The sequence below is a fragment of the Crocodylus porosus genome, unplaced genomic scaffold, assembly GCF_001723895.1.
Source record: "Crocodylus porosus isolate Cpor-Errol unplaced genomic scaffold, CroPor_comp1, whole genome shotgun sequence".
Taxonomy (NCBI): Eukaryota; Metazoa; Chordata; order Crocodylia; family Crocodylidae; genus Crocodylus; species Crocodylus porosus.
In genome coordinates, this window is record NW_017728904.1 from 638,970 (window position 1) to 647,260 (window position 8,291).

The window sequence follows — 8,291 nt, forward strand, 5'->3', positions numbered from 1 at the left end:
ACTGCTGGGTGCACATATGACATAGCAAATAGCATTGTAATGATTTCTCATCTGGTTATTAGAAGTTTGCATTTATCCAGCCTCCATCTTTAGATGCAGGACTAGGCAGTCTTATCTTTGTGCTGATAAAGGATTCGGCAGGAAGTTTCCTTTATCTGTACAAGCTTGGTACTTCACTTTGCAGGGGTGTTTAATTATAACCCTGATAGTATTTTCATAGAGGTCAGATAGCCAATTCACAGACTTGAAGTGAAGGATATATATGTAACTTTAATTTTTAGGTAGGGAAAGATTAAGGCCCATAGCTGTATATAGTATTTTAATGGTTTCCAATCTGATGAAATTTAAAATTCAAGTAAAAACCCTTTTAAGATGATCCCATGCAGAGCAGCAGTCATGTAATACTCAAAGTTATTGAAAGTGGGTTCAAGATGTATGCAAAGATTACTGGTGGGCAATGCTCCTTTGGCAGAAGTAAGCGTTGTTTAGAGGGGGGGAAATCATTTCAAGTGAAAGCCATTTACTTAATTTTTTTATGCTACTTTATGTTACCTTTTAGCTAGCAGATGTTCTCTTTCAGAAGGAGAATACTTATTAATACAGAGAACAACAACCACTCGCTCAAAAGATACGTGCAAAGCTCTTTATTACAGCATTTTCCTTTCATTTCAGGACTGAGTGGGATGAACGTCGCTAAATCCGACAGTATGCCTCTGAAGTTGTTTACACATAAAGAACAGAGGAGAAAGAAAAACCATGAGGTCGATATTATTTTGCTGCATAAGTTTTAATGGGAAGGAGAGGTAAAGCATAACCTTTAAAAAAGGGAGAATGGAAAAGATAAAAGCCATATCTCCATTCAAGCTATAACCATTCCCTCACTTCGTAGTTACGTGTTTCACACAAGAGAGTTTTCCTTTTGACAAAACAAAATATAAGCAGAGGACTGAACAGCTTCTCCACTTCACATCTTGTGTAGCATAACTAAAAGCCAGACACAAATTGCACAGCTACATAGGAAAAAGGGGAACATACAGCATGCCAAACTCTCTGTGAAATCAAGGCTCATTTACATGGCTCAAAACTTACGCTTAAATCTTGTAGTGCCCACCTTTGTTACCCTGAAGGATGATGCACACAGACCTTAGGGTACAGACAGAAGTGACACTTTTCACCTGATCTGTCCACAAATTATACAGATTAGTGTCAGCGAGTGTTAACATCATGTATGTTCCAGATTTTCTGTGAGTATGTGCTGCGTGTGGGATGGTCCTGCTTTGAGCAGGGTGATGGGGATGGTCCTGTTTTGGGGCTGGTCCTGCTTTAAGCAGGGGTTGGACTAGACGCGACCTCCTGAGGTCCCTTCCAGCCCTCATTTTCAATTATTCTGTGATTCAAGGAATCAGTCTTGCAGTGTTAATGACTGTTTAATCACATTTCTGGGAAGCCCTTGGGGGAAAGAGCCTAAATCTAAAGTGAAGTGTAACCTGAGAGAGACAAACCTAAACCTGTTGTCAGGAGGTGTTGAATACCTACAGCTCTGGCTGCCTTTAGAGATGTAGATGTTCAAACCTTGTGCAAGCTATGCTCATGAGGACTCCTCTGTGTCTACATGCTACTCCTTTGGTTTTTCCTCCTCCTCTGGCTCTTCCTTCTTCATGTAAGAGGACTGATATCTATTCCAACCTGGTCTATTGCAAGGATGTCTCCATTGGGAAGTGAAGGAGTACGTGTAGGTGGAAGGTTGCTGGGGTTCGCGGTTCAGATACAATCTCTCAGCAGAGAATCCCGAGTTCCCCATGATTTCGGACCTCAAAGGCACAGAAAACCCTGAGTTCCCCCCAATTTCAGACCTCAAAGGCACAGAGAACCCCGAGCTCCCCCCGATTTCGGACGTCAAGGGCACCGTCGTCGCTGACTGAGGCACCCCTGACTCGCAGGGAACAGCCGCCCCCACCAAGCTTTCCTGAGGACAGGTGCTGAGGATGGGTCCTGGGAAGGTCACAATGACAGGTGGTGGGTATATAATCACTCGGGAGTCTCCACAGGACACAACGCATGCCTCATTGGTGCTGGTCACAATAGGTTGTGGGCATTTCACCTCGCACGGCGACGGGCGCCCTTCGGTGCAGTGATCAGTGTTGCAAGACATTGTTCAGAGACAGACAAGAACCTGGAAGCAAACAACAGAGTAATATTAAAGCATAACGGTCAGTGAATTAATGGGATCAGATATTAGGGCAACAGCAGCCATGTGCAATCTACAGGGTGAACCTTGGGGGTGAATGGATGAGCTGGGGATCCCTGTCAGTCCTATGCTCCTGTGATCCCTTTGGTGGCTACGTCTGTGCTCCCATTGTCTTATCATTACTTTCACATGGGACTTTCCTACCGGCAAGCCCCTTGAGTCCATCTTATTCTGCCTCCAAACCTTTCCCCTGCAACCAATGTCCTCTTAACTAGAGGCACTTCATCTGAAAACCCTTTCGAAGGTCTTCCCCAGAGCCACTTCCAGCTTGCACCAAACCCCCTGTCTGCCCATCCTCTGTTTCCTGCCCTTGCTCTCCAAAATTGCTACAGAGGTGATAGGCATCATGTACCTCTCCACTACTTCACCTAATGCCACCGAGCTACATGACGTCCACGTAGGAATGGATCACCGATACCTCTGTTTGAGGGTAGAGATAATTAAAGCTCACTGGCTGAGTGACTTGCCCAACTTTAACGAGTCATGGGCAAGTTGGGGCTAGACCACAAGGTGTTCCTGGTTCTTGTCGGGGCTGTTGTTTACTGTGGGGATCGGGGCCTGGGTCAGGTGGGGCATTGCACAAATGCAAAGCAGGAGACTGACTCTGCCCTAAAAAGTTGACAAACTAAACAGACAAGTTGGAAAAAGGAATTATGATGCCCATTTTTCAGGTGGGGAGCTGGCAAACAGAGCTACTAAGCTCCAGGGCGCAGTTGGGCCTAGCATGTGGCTTGCTGCCCTGGCTTGGTCTTTGGCCCATGTTTGCAGAGATTGTCTATGGCTGAATGCAGGTTTCCACAGTCTTCATCGCAAACTCCTCTGTTCCCTTCAGCCTACAAGGTCCATATTAGAAAGACTGAGGGTGATAAGGAAGGAGGGATTTTCAAGCCATTTTAGAAAATTAAAGCACAGGGTCAGTTGAGGATAATGTTGGTCATGGCAGTTCCCCTGTTAAAACCATTTCAGCACCAGACCAGATCTCAGCTGTTCTAGATAGTCAACATCCACTTTACCCCCAAAGCGGCTATGACAATGAAGACCAGCTGCATCCCAGGATCTCAGTTTTCTGTGCTTACCTGTAATGGTTCAGGAACTTATGATTGCTTGCCTCTCTGAAAACCAGCTTTGAAAGTACTAAAAGGAGTGTGTGTAAAAGTTCTTTCACTGAGGGGTTAAAGCCAGAGCAGGTTTGCTTTAATTTACTGCGAGGCAGAAGCATGCACGTAGGCACTTATCCCAGAGCAAGTGATAGGCTGTACATTCACACCCTTGCTTTCCTCATTATAACTTGCTCCTTTTTCTAAGAGATTTAGATACACATTCCCCAGTTACAATTGATAAAAAGTTTGTGTCCCAGCACCTGGCATAGCTGAGAAATCGTACCCTATATTTAACACCAGTGCATGCAAGAGAATAACTACAAGGTGACTCTTGGAGTTATTGCTAAGAACCACACAGCATCCATGTGGGATTTAGCCCTAAATTAAAACTAGCGCTAAACCTATGTATTGCTATTTAAAATTGGAGTGAGATGAATTGCACTTACCCAGTTCTGCAAGAAGACGATGAAGGGAATGGACAGAGGAGCCCTGAATCATAAGTTTTATATACTTTCTTGGACTTCCAGGAAGATGAGACACTGTTCGTGCATGAGGTCTTTATCAGTTACCCAATAATGTCTTCGGTATGTGTAACTCATATAATTGCTTTAATTGTTTGGATCACAGCTTATGATTATTAGAGAATTCCCAAACCCACATACTATTGTGCTGGGCTGATATCTTTCATCTTAAATCTGTATCGGCCAAACTCAATCGAGTGCCAGCATGCTGACAAAACAGGAATGAATCTAAGTCTATTTTGTGGCATTTGGGTGGCTCAGGGATATACATAAGTAGCACAATATCCCCTCAGTCAAGAGATTTTGTCTTAGTTCCTAAATCCAGGACTATCTAGAAGGGAGCATTGTAGAGTTATTTTACGAGAGCCTGGAGGGTGCAAGACATATTTCTGTGTGCTTAGCCTCACCCTTAACTGTTCATTGCAGCTCTGATCCAATGTTTAATTCTGGGCCAGTTATCTTTCTAATGAGCTCAGTGCCCGTGGACTCAAATAATTTGTCCCTGGATGGAGGGCCAGGAGGGCTAGCACAAGACAACTGCATTACTTCAAGTCTTCAAAATATATCTCAAGACAAGACTGTGCAATTTGCAGACCCCTGTGCCAACTCAAGGCAAAGATTTGGCTCTGAATGGTCATCTGGTCATGCGATAATTGTTTTGGAGTCAGGACTTCAGGGTGTACATCATTGCAAGACATCCCAAGCTCTTACCAAGTCGCTTCTAGGTGGAGAAGAAAGTAGGGTGTTTATAAAAGTTTAGGATTAATTTCTTGAACCGGTGTCTTTATACGTGATCCACCAATGTGTTCTTCTGGGGAAATGCACCTAATAAATCCAGTTATATTTAAATGAGAGACCAAGCTAAAATGTTCTTAGCTATGTTGAAACAGCTGTGGAATGAGCAGATGTTACACTAACCCTTTAGTCTAAGATGCAACACCTTCCTGTTCAGGAAATCCAAACCATCACCTTGGAAATAGTTTTTAATCCATTTACCGCCCAAACAGCCTTTCATATAACCAGTAAAACATGAAGCAGAGCAAACTTCACGATTCTTAACATGGACCTTTTAGAGAGCTCGAGGAACATAGGATTTGCCTATAGATTGGTTTTTGGTGCTCCTTCCTGTTTCCACCTGTCACTAAACCAGCTGCTTTAGAGAAATTTCCAGATAAATGCTTAGAAATACCATGGCATAGATTTTCCACAGTGCAAAGAAAGTCAGGCTGATAAATAGAGAGACTATTGATTTCTCCAAGATCATCTAAGCACCAAGCCAAGAGTGACAAGTGAACACTCGAGAGTAACTAGTGAATTTGCTACCCAGCTGCAGACATTTTAAGTGAGTCTTATTTTTGGAAAGCTGTGAGCCCTCACCTCTGCAGACCACACTTTTATAGACAGTCACAAAATAAGTCCTGAACACCACAAGTAACTCCTGAAAATCTTAAAGTGCCCAATCTTTATGGATTAACCAAGAGAGTATCTTCCCTCCCCCTTCCTTCATCAAAGCTAAATCTAGAGATTAATAGGTCACGGAAAGTCAAGAGACCCTCACACTGAAGGTTTAGCATATTTGCAGGGAAATGAAAAATAACCAAGCACCAAAAAAACTTTGAGCTGGAAGGAGGTTAGATGTATTTGCAGACATGTCTAACCAAGTGAAGTCAGCCATGTACCATCTAAATCGGGGTGAAACAAGCCACTGACAGGAGTGGAGGGTCCGGGGGAAATTGTCTTTGTCATAAAGAATTTGTTCCTTGGCTGCTATAAATTAGCATAGCCTTCCTGAACATGATGAAGCTGTGCTTATGGACGACAGCTGAGGATCGGGCTCATCAGCAATGAGCTGGGATTTCGACAGACGTAAGAGGGTCGGATGCCCAGTTCGGTCAAATTTCAGAGGAAGCTGAGTTCCTAACTCACCTCTGCCCCTTTGGGAACTCCAGCTTTAAAAAAAACCATTATTTACGAAGTCAAATTTTAAAAGTTGCTTTTCCTGGAAATCCGATAATCCTAAAATCGTGGCAGAGTCTATTATGTCCTGCTTAGGGGAACCGTGAGACACTTGGGCATGGATACTGGGAAATGAAGGGCTCTTACTCAATGTTATAAGAGAACTCTTTGCATATACTGAATATCAATGACTGTTTGTTCCAAATTGCTTTGCCAAACCCATTCAGAAGTGTTATTTACCCCATTTTAGATGTGGGGAAATTACAGCACACCACAGTAATCACACAGAGAGCTGGTGAGGTGGCCAGGAAACAGAAGCTAAAGGTCTTGATGCCTCATGACTTGCTAGCCGACAGCCCTTTGAATTGCATTATTGGAGCATCCTTGTAAAACTATGTTTGGACCAAGTCATATTTTCAAATGAACAAAGCCTCCATCAGCTGCCATTGAGAACACCAGGGAAGAACGTCATTGAATTTAAGGGACGCTGGATTATACTCAATAAGAGTACTTTTGCAGACTTTGCCAGGTATGCACAGATGGCCAACAGAGCTGATTAGAACATATTTTCCAATGAAAAATAAAGTTCCTGAAAAACGTAAGTGTTTCTGAGGGTGGCAATTAAAAACATTAGGTGGTAGTATTAAGCAGTATAAAAAAAATTGATTTTTTTCTCTTCTTTTCTTTTTTTTTTTTTTTATGATGACCTGACACTTTGAAGTACTATACTGGAAGACCTAAGGGATAACTGTGAGCCAAAATATCACTTGCTAGCACAGATAGCAGTCTCAAAGCCACACATCACTCGAACAGTCTCCTTGAAAGATACATTATGAAAAAGAATCAATAAGTAAAATAATGCAACAGTATAAAAGACCAGAAGTAAAAATGAAGAAAACCTTTTTCAGTCTAGCAAAAAACCCTTTCAATGATCTCCAAGTAGCTTTTATTTTCATATGTGAACAATGTTTAAGGCCTGGAAAGGATAATATTTAGTATCCCAGTTTCCCCATATCAGGCCAGATCCTTAAACCAGGAAAACACATTCATGTAGGAGAGGCCTGGCAAATTTTTCGGCTGGAAATTACCACCCACCGATTAACAACACTGGAACAAAAACAGGAAGGTGTAATGAGAATAATTTTTTAAGATGAGCCACAGCAACAAACTTCAAATCAAAACAACCTTCTTAAAACAAGCAAAACAAAACAAAAGCATGCTGACATTGCTAAAAACAGGGGAAAATAATGAAGTTTTAATTCATTTCAATTTGACTTGCATCTTTATTCGCTTTTCTTTTCAGAGTTTGGATACCTGCACCCGTTTGGGAACAGACTATCTTGAGAAGCTGTGGAAATCCCATCTCTGGAAACTTTCAAGAGCAGGTTGAACCAACACAGGGCTGTAGTAGTTTATTCAGGGATGATCTTGCCTTGAGCAGGGGGCTGGACCAGATGCTCTCATGAGATCCCTTATCCAGCCCTATTCTCCTATGATCCTATAATTTTTCCTATAAAAGAAGTCAGAGTTGTTTGGTAACATATTGTATTGGGTCAACGTTTTTTGGCTGGAAGAGTTGTTAGACAAGCTTGCAGGTACAAGATGCCCTTGTCTGGGAAAGAAAAAATGCAGACTAAAGAATATCACCAAATAAATCTGGCCTCCCACACCTTCCCAGCATCATTGCAGCTACTAGAACATGACAACACCAGAAATGATATCAACATTTCCTACTTGCTCTCTCATTTCTATCCCTTCCACCCCACCTTGTTCAGGGGAGATATTCTTGTTTGCATTCTTTTTAAGGCCAAGACAAGCATATAATGTTATTTTATTATTTTATTTATTTTAAATAAAAAATTACCAATGTTGGTTTGCTTTCAAGAAAACTGACTGAAGTTGGCACTGAAGACGGTCATCATGTATGGAAGCCAGACCCCAGGTATATTAAGCTGGTCTCTGAAAACCAAAAGCACCCATAATTAGACCATGCTTTACTCAGTGCTTATTCAAACAACATGGGTGGCCTAGTTTCAAAGGAAGAGAGATAAAAGGAAATATTAGAGAAGGGAGCTAAGGGGAGGGAGGGGGAGGGGAGAAGGAGTGCTTTCATGACTGACATGTGTGGCTGGCCAGTGACCTGTCAGCTTTCTCTGAGGTCTCTTCCAATCCCAGTGCTCTGGGGGAGGGCCAAAGAAAATGCATAAAAGGCAGCAGTTTTTTGGCTCCCTGCTTTCTGCCTCAGGGTCAGTTTCTGCAGTGCTGGTGTTCTCCAGCACCTCTGCGTCAGACCACACCGGCTGGGAGCCCCAATCTTCAGCAGATTGCCTGCTTGCAACGCTAGCAACAGGGATTTCTGAGAACTTGGTGCTTTTATTTTATAACTACTTTTCATATTAGTTTACGCTTATATTGGATAGGGTTAGTAGTAGCCTAGGATCTATTCTATATATAGGAATTTAGTTT

The 8,291-nt window shown here is 42.5% G+C and overlaps 1 long non-coding RNA gene across 1 annotated transcript; it reads right to left on the reverse strand.

Moving 5' to 3' along the window:
- Window positions 1-1,384: 1,384 nt before the first annotated feature.
- Window positions 1,385-3,854, reverse strand: LOC109324715. The gene is made up of 2 exons (XR_002104987.1): window positions 3,795-3,854; window positions 1,385-2,173 (listed from the first exon to the last, which is right to left on the reverse strand). It is a non-coding gene; the product is annotated as an uncharacterized LOC109324715 (long non-coding RNA).
- Between the last annotated feature and the right edge of the window lie 4,437 nt (window positions 3,855-8,291).